Source organism: Lissotriton helveticus, chromosome 2_2 (assembly GCF_964261635.1).
Source record: "Lissotriton helveticus chromosome 2_2, aLisHel1.1, whole genome shotgun sequence".
NCBI lineage: Eukaryota > Metazoa > Chordata > Amphibia > Caudata > Salamandridae > Lissotriton > Lissotriton helveticus.
In genome coordinates this window covers 206,116,498-206,130,664 of record NC_136060.1, presented here as the reverse complement: position 1 = coordinate 206,130,664, position 14,167 = coordinate 206,116,498, and positions in this window count along the sequence as shown.

The window sequence follows — 14,167 nt, the reverse complement described above, 5'->3', positions numbered from 1 at the left end:
ATCTCTAACCCCTTACTAAACTTGTATTGTGGAAGTAATATGCATTACACACCACTTATGAGTAAAAGCAAAGCTTACCTATGTGTTTTATTGTTAAGTAACTCAAGTGTGATTCTAAAATGGCCGCTAACCGAAAATCCTTAGTGCGCATGCGTCTACTGAAACTACATAGTATGACGTATCTTTTGCTTGGAGCGAACTTTCTACACTTGCACAGTAGCTAGTAAAATGGCTGCTTGATACTCACATGCTTGCCACCTGCTTGCTGAAAACCTTAACCCAACTATTCTACTAATGCTACTGTGGGGAGAGTAATATTAAGTAAATGGGATTAGAGTGGAGATAGGTGGTACACAGTGAAATCATTTATGTTTGATTTTAACATTTGTCTTTTTGACTCTTTCAATAGTGCTTATTATGGGCCTAGACAACCCACTGTCTATTCCCTCTCATTCTACCGCACATGCGAAGTGCAACCAAGCCGGAAGACACAATGTCAGCTTGAACATCGTCCAAGGTTTCCGATGGATACTTTCATGAGAACCGGAACGACAGTCCACTGAAATGGATCAGAACCTGCACTTTTTTTTCTTAAAATATGACAATTACAATGTGACATCCATAAATATTGGGGGGTGAAAGCGAAACATTTTGGGGGAAAATGGGCCAAGTCCAACACACTTTAAGACCAGGGTTTTCCTGGTCTTAAATTTAGTGATTCCTCCTATGTGCGCTACCCTTGTACATAGGGGGCAGCGTCAAATACAATGGACGTTGCTGTGGAATGCCCACCACAACATACACCGCACACCCCTTTCACGCTAAACATAGCATGAAATGGTGCCTTATGTACAAGGCAGCGCTAAGCCACTTTAAGTGGCTTAACGCTGCCTTGTACATAAGGCAAGGCCCCTATCGCCATGTTCCCATGGCGATAGGGGCTTCTACATATGCCCCTATGTCTTTCAACAGGAGTCGTATGTGGAAAAACCGCCTCAAGCTGCTTACATTTTTGTGCAAGCCAAAATGTCAAATCATCATGATATTGAGGATGTTTGCCCATCACACAGTTAATCATGACGGGACTAATCACAAATCCACCGCCGTAACCTGGTGGTGGAGCTGCCTGTAATGCATGTGACATAAACTGTATTACATGTCTATGAAGATGAACCAAATGTTGATATAATAGACGGAGCTCTGCAATAGATACATAAGGATAATTTGGATGTGGTGTAAAACGTGCCAAAACAGGCCATGTGGCCCCATCAATAGACAAGGGGACCATTCAAACAAAATAAACAGGGTGAGGAAGGGCACCATTAAACCATATGGTATGCTCCCATGATGTCAAAGGAACTTCAATCAACGCATAAGGGCGATACAGTGAAGGAGGAGCTTCAAACGTATATTCATGAAATGAATTCTCATTCGCACCTTCTGCGGGAAATGTAAGCCAAGAATAAAATAACTCAAAGCAGCATGCCGGCTTCAGCCTCAACTATGAAACTACTGTTTGCCCCTGGATTGGGGACTCCATGTTGAGGTAAGTATGCTGTTACCACTGGGCGGTTATGTACCACAATAGTGACTGTTTGTGCCATATTAGAAATAGAGTAAAAGAACAAGCAAAACTGTAGCACAAAACAAAGTGTCAGAATACCTTTTAAACTTCAAGTTCGAAAAACCTATAGAAATAGGGTTACCCCACTAAGATAGGAGGTTAAGCCCCCCCACCACGGACGTCTCCAGGAACCGGTGAGATAGCATCGTGGACAAGCCCACGCGCTACTCAGGGGTCTCATGTATAAGTACCAGACCAAACGTTGGCAGCGCCATGTTGCAGGGATTCTGGCCAAAAATAGAACTATGTGTAGACTTACGGGACCTCAGTGCATAGGGACTGAGCCATCCTACCACCTAGGTACCCATGAGCCCAGGACCAAATAGCTATAGTATCTCACTTGCCCTCCTATTCACTCAGAGAAACAAGTGATTAGACACATCAGAACACAACACTCCCAAATCTTTCAGGAATCACAGTTGCAATACGCACCCTTTGGCTCGCACTCTTGTACTTGTCCACAATAAAATCTGACAGAGATGCAAAACAGTTTAAGATATTTATTTTAGCTAACATGCTCTAACATGCAGTATACATGCCACGACAAGCAGGAAAATGCATAATACAAATAAAGTCAGCATTGCAGATAGTCCATAAATCATGAAGGGAAATGTCATCACGAAAAGACAATAGAGCCTAACCTCCATCCCCTTGCTAAGAAGCATTATTATTATATGGTAGAAGATCTCTGGCTTTTGTCTTCGGACCCCATACCTTATACTATAGATGGTAGATCTACATCATAGGTGCTGTTTTGCTCTACTCCCTGGAAGGGTACCTCTTCAAGTTTATCCTACCCATTCTTGTATACCAATAAGACCAAAATATGTTGTCTAAACAACAGCTGCATTGGTATGTTTTGTCTAGGTATTAATGCCTGGCTAGAACAAAATAACAAGGGGCATTGTTGTTCGACCTTGCTCACAACGTTCGGACTAAATTCCAGAAAGCTGCAGAGAGTGAACACCGATGAGTTCTCATGTGAAAATGGCAATAGAGACAGTTGCAAAATATAAACTCTTGTAGTAATATGAGCAAACCAGCTGGCAATCTACAGCATGTTCGTGCTAATTTAGAGAAAACAACAATGTCCCCATGGCCTATATAACAGTTCTATGTGAACATATGGAGAAAACACAGAGAAGAAGAAAAGAAAAAAAACAACCTTATTAAAACCATGTGTGTAATCATTGCATTGAAATCATCATTGCATTTGGGCTGAATTGTGTAGGACATCTTATCATACCTACTTGATAAATCAGTACAATCGACCTGCAGTACCTTGAATATAGTTTTTCTGTTTTCCTCCCTATTTTTCTTCCCTGCTCCCTATTTGATTATGTGCATGCACACGTAGTATTGTATTATTGATTACTCATACTTACCCTGAATTTCACTTTGTTGACTGGCAGGCAAGTATTACATGTGTGTTGTTTATGATTTTTTATTTAATGTTATGCAATGTTTTGCATGCTCCAAGATAGTTGTAACATCAGTTAGATATTTAAGTATGCAATGATATCATATATTTGCCCAATGGGGCGGTATTGTCCTAGAGTCTGGGTATTTACCCTTATAACCTTCTATATACTTAGATAATACCACTGTTTCATCTGTTTTCCGTTGAATTTTGCTTGCATACGTAGCATTTACATTGGATCAATAATGCTCAGTTACAATAAAGTGATGTGTGCAGCTGAACACATTTATATACAAGTTTTTCAGCCTTGTATGTGGTTAGTAACAATTATGATGGATTTACTCACGTGTATAGTATGTGTATGAAACCATGAATTCCTTATTTGAGATGCAAATTGTGCATGCTAAAAGATGGCGTAAATGTTCACTAGTATTGAGAAATCACACAAGCTGGTTGTCATTTATGTCAATATATGATGTCACGCGAATGTTCAAATGTATCACCACTTTGTTCCAGGGCAGTCCTGGAGCAATCCACCACTGAGTGTTGCTCCAGGACAATCCTGAAACAGAGTGGTGAGACGGTCATGCTTTTCCAAAGGTCTACTCTCCTGACTCTGCATGTTGAGCCTTGAGCCATGAGACAGGACTACCACCACAGCAAGAGGTAGCCAGTTATTTTGTGAGAGAAGGAATATTGAGTCAGACTTGGGTCATTGGCCTGATTACTTCCAGAGCATTTGTGTGATGGAATTACTCCTGGAAAACCCCTTGTGTCACTGAATTTCCTTTTCTCCTAGCAACACAGCGACAGCACCAACCTTTCCCAGAGAAGGGTCATGATGGGACCTAATTTTCATAGTCAGAGCTGTGTCTTTTCGCAGCCAGGATTGTTGTGGCAGGTATGGTCCTGTTTACGTTAATGTCATTGTAAGGTTAGGGCCAGCAGCAGTCATTAAATTGAAGGAAAACCACAGAGAATAGATACCAGTTAGGAACTTGAATGAGGGTAAATGCACCCAGTACTCTATTGTTAGCAGGGTCACCTGTCAAGAGATGGGTGTGGGTGTGGGTAAGAGTAGCGGTCATCTGGTAGAGGGTGCTGTAGTGCCTTGTCCTCAGGACTCTACTGAAGCCTGAACCTCAACTCTAGTGCTTCAGAAGATTCCACAGGACTTCAAAAGAAACTGATGAAGCCAACAAATGATTGACCCCCTAACTTTTCTCCAAATGTGTTCTCTAAAATGCTGCTTCAGATGTCAAGGCTTCAGCAAGTGAAGAGCAAATCTAAAAAGCCAACAGACTTTATAGTATTGATGGAGAAGGACTCGTGAAAAAGAGACTTGCTTGGAAACAATCTTCTCATGTAATCTCTAACCCCTTACTAAACTTGTATTGTGGAAGTAATATGCATTACACACCAAGTATGAGTAAAAGCAAAGCTTGCCTATGTGTTTTATTATTAAGTAACTCAAGTGTGATTCTAAAATGGCCGCTAACCGAAAATTCTTAGTGCGCATGCGTCTACTGAAACTACATAGTATGACGTATCTTTTGCTTGGAGGGAACTTTCTACACTTGCACAGTAGCTAGCAAAATGGCTGCTTGATACTCACATGCTTGCCATCTGCTTGCTGAAAACCTTAACCCAGCTATTCTACTAATGCTACTGTGGGGAGAGTAATAATAATTCAATGGGATTAGAGTAGAGATAGGTGGTATACAGTGAAACCATTTATGTTTGATTTTAACATGTGTATTTTTGACTCCTTCAATAGTGCTTATTATGGGCCTAGAAACACAAACCACAGTCTATTCCCTCTCGGTCTACCGCGCATGCGTAGTGCAACCAAGCTGGAAGACACAATGTCAGCTTGAACATCGTCCAAGGTTTCCGATGGATACTTTCATGAGAACCGGAACGACAGTCCACTGAAATGGATCAGAACCTACAGTTTTTTTCCTAAAATATGACAATTACAATGTGAATACGGGTGGGAATAAAGATTGATACATACTATTTAAGGGGTAGCATTTTAAAGAAAGAGCTGAAAGAAAATAATGGGTAAAAAGCATGGTGTGATGATCACCTCCCCTTGCCTGTCCCATCAGAGTTAGTATTTTTCCATGAGTTTGAAAAATGAATGGGTGGTACTAGCATACAGAAAGGTATAATTCAGGTAGTTTAGTTAGTTGTTGAAGTCCCAGATGGAGATGATGAAGCATGAGATAGGGATGCTGTCAGAGTGATGAGTGATGCTGAAAAATAATCGAATTGCTGAACCAATTAATTTAAGCAAATAAACTTTAACAAGAAGATCGCGGAAGAATCTCGAGGAGGAAGAGAGTGTCAGAGAGGGGTGCTATGCAAGCATCGGTGATAGAGATGTTGTCTGTCCTGTCCTGATTCCTGTCCTAATTCCGGTCCTGAAACCTTTGTTCGCCAGATCTTTCCTGGGGGACCCTTACCAATTCCTAGGCCTGGGAGTTGGTTTCACACCATTCTAGGTAACTATATAAATAGCTGTGCATGTGCTTATGTGCTTTTCTCTCTATCCTCTCTGTTTCATGCAGTGTCATTGCAAAGCATAAATGAATGCATTTTGTTTGATTATTTGAAATATTCCTTCCTATGAGAGACGGAGTTTGTTCTGTATTGTGTAAGTGATTCACATGAATTCATTTGAGATAAAACTTTAAATCATCCCAACTCTGTGATCATTTCCATTGTGACCTTCTGGCAGGTACACCTATAAATAATTAATTGACAAAAAAGGAATATTACAAACAGAATATAGATACACGTAAACCATCTTAAATACGTAGGATCTAAAGGTACTACTATGAACAATGCATAGGTGCATACATACACAAACATACACTCTCTGTACCAAAGAAAAAGTATGCCTGCAGTGGTATTACGCAACCTGTCATTCATGTCTTCCCCGTCCCCACTGTCAAACACAATGACTGGAATTTGCCCATAAATATCCCAGAAAGCTGTTACGTCTTACACTTGGCATTCAAGGACAAAACAGACTTTCTCACAATCAACAAAAAGCCACAATAAAATAACAGGTAACTAAAAGCTCACAGCAAATCAGCTGGGGTGTCAGTGTACAGAAGAGTATACCTTATTATGCTGTAACAAAACCAACATGAAAGGCTTGCATATATTACTTAGGAAACAAAATATTCAACAAAAATAACAACAATTGTTGTGGATGCTGCCCCAGCACCATTATTATTCATTTATTTTAATGTGCACATACGCAAAAAGGATTCAAAAAGTTGGCAAAGCAAAGCAAAATCTTTCCTACCCTTTACCTGACAGTCTATTTCCCTACAGTGCTCATTAGATTACACATGTATTTCTATTGATAGTTATATCTGCCCCTCTCCTTGTATATAAAGTGCGAGAGGTTTGTGTAGGAGACCAATGCTTTTCATAGAAACCCAGCCCATTCCCTACAGAATGCCAGGCTACCTGAAAATCAAGCCTGCCTAATCTTGACTCAACCTTGTATCACTTTCGTCCACCTCAATAGTCTTGTCTCTTTATTTCACACTTGCAGGCTCTTTTGCACCCTTCTTTTTAGGTTTGAGAATGTTTTTAGTGAAAGTAATGTTATAGTTAGGGTTGGTAATAATATCTTACTCTCCATTAAAATAACCCTCAGAAATTCAGTGAAAAAATCAATGGTTAAATGAGTGTTATTAGTTAGGCAAAAACGTCAGTTCAAAACTAACATTTGAAACTCAAAAAACTACTGAAATTCGTCAGCTATAGTTCACTCAGCTAACTAGAACGTGTTCCCCCACCATGCCCAGCATTGTTGTCAATGGCATCATTTGAGATGGAATCTGTGATTCCATCAGTAATATCACTGAACATGTCCTGAATGATGCCATCTGTGAGGTCATGAGCAAAGCATGGCACAAGTTCTAGTTAGATCACTAAACTTTAACTGCCCAACCCCACAAGGACAGGCTTCAGCTCTGCATAGTGTGGGGTTGGGCACATGGCCCAGGCTGTGGTCAAGGTCCTGATTCCACTCCACTGCTGGGACCCAACTCCCTGCCGTGCACAACTTTCGACCAGACCCTAGGTTCAACCACCAACAACATCCAATAGTCCATGGATGCCCACTCCACATTTTTTCTTTTGTAATTAATTTGTTCTGCTCCTCAGGAATCTTGCTGGATAGCAGCAACTCTCATAACATTTTGGTATGTTGGGAACAGGATGGGACCCTCTAGGTAACCCCTCCCTCCCCCCCACACACACACAACACGCACAAGGACAAGGTGATCTGGGCACCACATACCACTTCCCTTTGTATGGTCTTCTTAAAAAATGTAAGGACACAGGGGCATATTACCAAGAAATAGCGCATTACCAAGGTTTATCGCAAATGCAATAAAAAACGGCCGCAATGCATGAATATCGCTGAAAAGTCAGGGCTATTCATGCATTACCGAGCTAATGCTCTTAGCCATGTTATCCACCTCCCATTGGATAACATGGCTAAGAACTTCTCAGGGCAGGTGTTAGCTTTTGGAGATATTCGCGCTTAGCGCGAATATCTCCAAAAGTTGGTAATAGGAGATAGCGATGTTAGCGACTGTTTCCAGTCGGTAACATCTTGGCACGCCCACTTTGCATGTCATTAGTGATAAATGTCACTGACATGCAAAGTGCGGCCCAAGATGGTCGCTATCTCCTACTAGCTGTCGCTAAATGGTGTTAGCGACAGCTAGGTAATAGGGAGATAATTTTATCTCCGCTTTCTTGGCTTTTAAAGCTTTTAAAGCCAAAAAAGCGGAGATAAACCCCCTTGATAATATGCCCCACAGATTTATAGAGGCTTTTAACCAGCTCTCTTCTTCCATTAATCTGTCTTTGTATCATTTGCATTTTCCTTCAGGCCACCACGGCATAGCCTATAGCCTATGGCATGGCCCACTTTGGCCATGCCATAGGCTAACTTCGCTGTGCGTATGGCATTTCACTCTTGCACAATGTGCATTTACAAGTAGTTCTCTTCAATTCAAGGGGCAGTTTGCCTACTGTGTTTTTCTAATAAAGAAACAAAATTGGACAAGACTTTCTGACGACACAAAAATCATTACGAACCAAAAAAGAAAACATTGGGGAAACCAAACGGCAGACCTATTAGCTTTGATAATACTTGTTCTCTCTGTGACTATTTTCCTACATTTCCTTACCTCCTTTTTTTTTTCTACCTTTCGGTCTCTTGTCCTAGGTCAAAGTCGATTATGAAAGATAAGCCAGATTCCTCAGAAGTGAATACCGTTGTCACCCACTGTCAATACTGGCACCAAGCAATCATTTCTTCTGCCAGCCTCCATCGTTCCCTGTGTCCCCACTTATTCCGCTGCAAACAATACAATAATACAGACCAGCCAAGCATATCTTCAGAAGTGCCAAGTTTCACACCTTAGCTTTCTTCCAACACTTGTTAAACTTTCTTGGAGCTGCATTGTTCTAATTTAACTATTTGTGTGTCTTTGTATGCACAGCATAAACCTAAAATGTAGCCATCTCTGAACAGGATCTGGGGTACTTCAGGGATGATTTATTGATAGAAGCAAAACTGTGATACTGTGCTTTGTTGTTATCCTTATATCCTGTTCTGTAGGGCAAAACACATATTTCACTTCTGATGCCTGCCTTTAGTGTTACCGCTAAAAATCAACTATTTATTCTATTGTTACATTTTACACCATCTAATGCATAAAGTTTCAACTGCAACAGCTTTTCTTGACAATGTGACCTAAGTGTAGCAACACATATTGAAACTCTATCGCTTAGAAGCACACCTTTACATGGTATAACAAGGCACACAAAACTGAAACATTAATTCAAGCTCTTTAGCAGCGTGCTTCGTCCTTTGTCATTTCATAGGACATATCCCATAGAGCCTGAAACGTTATGTCTCAGGGGCGCGAGATGCCAAGCGCACATCGTTTAATAGACAATGGCTGAGACACATCTCGCTACACACCTTTTAGATAACTTTGAAATTATACTAGCTTGTTACTTGTAATAATTTGTTTGACAAAAAGAAAATTATCATTTTCATGTGAAAGAGGACTCCACAATGGCTTATGCAAGCCACACGTATACATTAATTAAAACACTTTCGATTGAATATTTCAGGAATAAAGATCCTTTGCGGTATTTGCAGCAACCATGAAGAATAATTTCATATATTTCAGTACGAAAAAAAAAGATATGAACAATATGGCGGATTTCCCAATTAGTGTATGTTCTGGATGGTCTGGGAATTTAAATTATTTCCTTTCATCAACTCAGACTTCGTTGGTAATCTAGATCCATGTCTCCTAGAGCTGCATTTTCCATTAGGAAAAGTTTTTCTGGCCCTAGATCCTACTAGTGTCCAACAGAATATCCGGTCCACTATCATTTATGTAAAAATTATTGTTGGGAGATGCTAGCATATCACTTTCGCATTTAGAGAACGGAGAGACAGTGGGGGCGAAAGGAGGGGTTTATTATTAGATATAGTCTAGAGCTGTCTCTCTCCCACACCTAGGGCCTCATTTACTATATTTTAACACTTGGCAGTACAACAAGCCCTCCTGCTGCGCTGCAGCGCATCAAAATAAAAGGACAGGAATACACTGTATCTACAAGATACGTGTATTCCTGTCCTTCTCCCCTGCACCGGCACACAAAGAGCAGTCGTCCGCCGATGCAAACTCAGTTGTGCCATGGTGCAAGGGTGCCTGAGTTGCAGGAATGATTGTTATTATGCAGGAGGCGGCACCTTCTATGTAATTAATAATAAATTCATATTTTTATAACTCCTCTGTGGTTCTCCTTTCATTTAACCAATACAATAAGGTTGCATAGAAATCTACCATGTTGTTCGCACATGGCTGTTTTTCGCATTAAACCCATTCATTCTAACATTTTGGCATGCCTCTGTTAGCATGCACTACTGCAGCGTTTTTTAACATTTGACTTCAGGTGAGCCTGTTGAAAGGATGCACTGGATACAGCCTTAAGTACCTTCTTTATTGGCTGAGGAGCGCAAAAGGACATAGCCAGCTTCACCACTGTCCTCGCTTCAACTACCTCCCTGACCACCCTTCCAATCAAACCCAAACATTCCAGTAATGCATGCTAGTCAAGCATTCCAGGCAACTAACCAACACAACACTTCCACCTCTTCCCATACAAATAAAATACTAAAGATATAAAATAAAATGGAAAAACAAGGAGTGGAAGATAGAGCAGAACATACGTACATTAAACTAATAATGTGCAGCACAAAATTCCATATACATTTAACTATGCAATATACATTTAAAATTGTTCATTAGATCAATAACATACTGCAATGCATGCACAATACATTTGACCGAGAAATAATACATTAGACCGATAACATTCTGCATTGTATGTACTATAACTTAAGTCAAAGACATAGCATTACAGATTGTTCATGACATAATCCTTCAACCAGCCAGGTGCCTTCCTTTCCCATATCAATTTTTGGTTAAGATCCTGGTCTGTAGTAGGAACTGAATCATTAACACTCTCTTTAGTTAAAAGAGGACTACTTATGTCCTCTTGCCCGCTCACACTTGCTATTCCCATACCTTCAATGTCAGTGGAAATCTCCTGTGAAGATGATGTCTGTACATCTGGACTCATCCTCGATTCATTATTAACACCATCATCCATTCATTCAAAATTACTGCTTGTACTCCCAACACCATTTAAATCCAAAGACTCGTTTAAGATTCCAAACCTTACCAATCCTAATTCGTACCTGCGTTCTTTAACAATTTTACCACTTCTTCAGCATAAAAAAACACCTTCTCCTTTTCCAACTAATCCAGGTTTCTTAACCCGTACCCTGTCACCAAATTCAATTTTTTTAGGTTTCACTCCGTGCTTCCCATCAAAATATTTCTTGCTCTTGTCATTCATACACTCCAGTATGTTCATTACCTCCTCATTTGACCATTTTCCCACACCTGACACACATAATCACCCAGGATTGTACTTGGACATAGGATTACATCCATGCATAATAACAAAGGGGAGGGTACCCCGGTCAATCCGTTTTTGCAAACTGTGTGATCTAGTTTTCACCTCAATGCATGGACAATTGAATTATGCTCTTTAAAACACGATTAAATCTTTCTACAATTCCATTGCCACTTGGATTGTTCAAGGATGTTGACCTATGTTTCATGCCTAGCCTCTTAAAATAGGTTATGGCCTTGTGGGACAAGAATTGCACTCCATATTCACTCACAAGGGATGCTGGAATACAGTCAGACATGAAAATTCCATCCAAGAACTCCAACACAGCATCAGTATCTGCCCTGCCCACCGCCTTAACCACAGGCTAATGAGAAAATGAGTTCATTAACACAATCAAATATTTCTGAGTGCACACACAGGTACTATGATATCAGTAGCTACTGTTTCCCATGGCTCTTTGGGAACAAAACAGTCACTCATTGGTGGCCGAAATGTCTGCAAAGATTTATCGGCCCTGCAGCATGCACTGCACTCTCTCACAACTCTCTCAGCAGCCACATCCAACCTCGGCCACCAAGACAAACTCTTCAAGACTAAATTAGTTCTGCTGATTCCTGAATGCCCTTCATAGCACAACTCAATAATCATTTCACTTAAACTCTCAGGTGGAATCATTTTCTTCCCTCTTAATAACAACCCTTCTGTTGTGGTATCGGGTTCTATCAGGTCTACATACTTGCAGAAACACTCGAACACCTTAAAACAGAAGTTGGCACGGAAACTGAAAATGCAAAGAGACAAGTTTATTAGGACCCCATGGGGTGGTGGTACCTTCCTACAGCACCCTTCGGCAATGCAAGAAGTATCACCCCGAACATCGGTGCGCGACCTCTTTTATACAGTTTAACAGCAATAAAAAGGGTAGATGGTATACATTAGAACAGTTTTAGGTACATATATGGGCATTTTTGGAACACAGCCAACATGTGGGAGGGGTTTAATACCACTGGTCAGTTAGGAGGAACATTCCTAAGGAGTGACCACTCTCTAGTCCAAAGATCAGATGTACGCATGCGCGAGACTGACCATTACTAAAAATAGCCTGTTGCTGGGCAGGGTAAAGGTTCATTGGCATGAAGGAAGGACGAAAGGGCACGCTGACAACGAGGCCGCATGTTCATACAAAATGGAAGCCACCGAACACAAAATGGCCCCCCGCACGTTTAGTCAAGTTAACAGAAATGTTCGTGTAGCTGAGCTTAACGCTAACTCAGGTACTGTCAAATTACGACAGACGACCCTTTTAGCGTTTAGCTGAAGCTACTTCATAACGGAAGTAATCCGAATGTTCATCATTAATATCGATCAGCATAATTTGCTTGACTTCAGCATTACTCATCTTTACATTTTTAGCAATAGCTCGTTTGGATGGGATACAGTCTGTAATACATACAGTACATAAAGTAGGACCACATTGAATACATAGGCAACAAAAGAAAAATATCCCGATAATCACACATAGAACAGTCAGCAGTTTCCAACCCCAGGTACTAAGCAGAGCCCAAAACCAGCTAGAAAAAGTCCAAGTACAATTGTCAGTGTGAATTTCAGAGGCAATTTTGTGCAACCTAGAGATAGCATCATACACAGATGGTGAATTATCTGGCACATAAACACAACAACTACTTCCGATGATGCGGCATGCACCCCCACGATCAGCTAACACTACGTCCAGAACCATCCGGTTCTGAAGCGTAACGATTCTTGTAATCTGAAGCTCTTCAGTTATATTCACTAAAGCAGAAGCAGTTTCATTAGCAACTGCCTCCACAACACGTGTTAACGGTCTAATTTTCCTGCTGTTTAGGGCAGCACCTACAAAAGAGAACAACCCTAAATTAAAATCCACATATTGTTGTAGTGAGGTGTCGGTTTGGTCGACATCATCAATACCCAATGTTCTCTTAACTCTATTCAATATTAAATCATGATATAATACAAAATCATTATGGTACATAGGTGGGGCAATAAACACAGGGGGTAATACAAAAGATATATAACATGTACCTAACCATCCAAGAGGAAGACGATGGATGATAACCTTTATTACCGCAAATAAAGTAAGTGTTTCGTGAGGCCACAAATGAAACACCATTGGGTGTATCAAAGGCAAGAGTAACATTGCATTCACTTCTCCCCACCGGAATTGTTCCCTTATTCCTAATACAAAGGTCTGCTTTTGTATCAATAACTGTAATTACATGTAAACTGGTCATATTTGTAAGTCTCTGATTGGTGAAGATACGAGGCGTAGATACATTGTCCGGTCGATATTCTTCCCACTCGAATTTAGTTCCTTTTGCTTGTGGATAGCCATCTCGATCGTTATAGCAAACCTTGTTCAATCGAAAAAGTAGTCCACCTTTTGTTGGCCATCTCAATGTAAAGAGAAGTGTGTACCAAGCATTACATGAACCATTGTGGGAAAATGGAAGAGGAATAAGAGGTGTTCCTCCTTTCTTTTGATGTCCCGGTAACATCCCACAAACCCAACAGTTGGATGTATTTGTCATATTGTGTGTGTGATGTAGAATTTGAATGAAACTGCTATTCAAGTAAGTCTGTCTATGTCTCTCCTCATGATAGGGCAAAGTAAAATGGAAATGTTCAGATGGAATTGGAGTGGTAGGCAGTAAATAGTCCTGTGCAGGAAACAGTCTTTCTATAGTCCAAGCTATTACTGCTATTACCACCATAATCGTAGCAAAAAGAACTGCACCCAAAATGTTTCTATTTCTCAATGTCATAGGTGCCATGGTACAAAGAACGAAAGTTTCAAAAACCAAACTAAAAATAAGAATGTGGTGCTGAGAACCGAGGCTGCCGCTGGTGTCTTCTCCGAGATTCAAGACGGGTGTCGCTACACTGGACAGAACTGATCCCCCCCCCCCCCCTTGATATTCCCGGCTTCCGTTTTCACAAACCTCGGAACGGTTACCAACCAGTCACAAAAATACAAAAATGTATTATTTCCTTGGCCGTAGATTGTACTTCACTCCGCCAGAAATAGCGTGGTC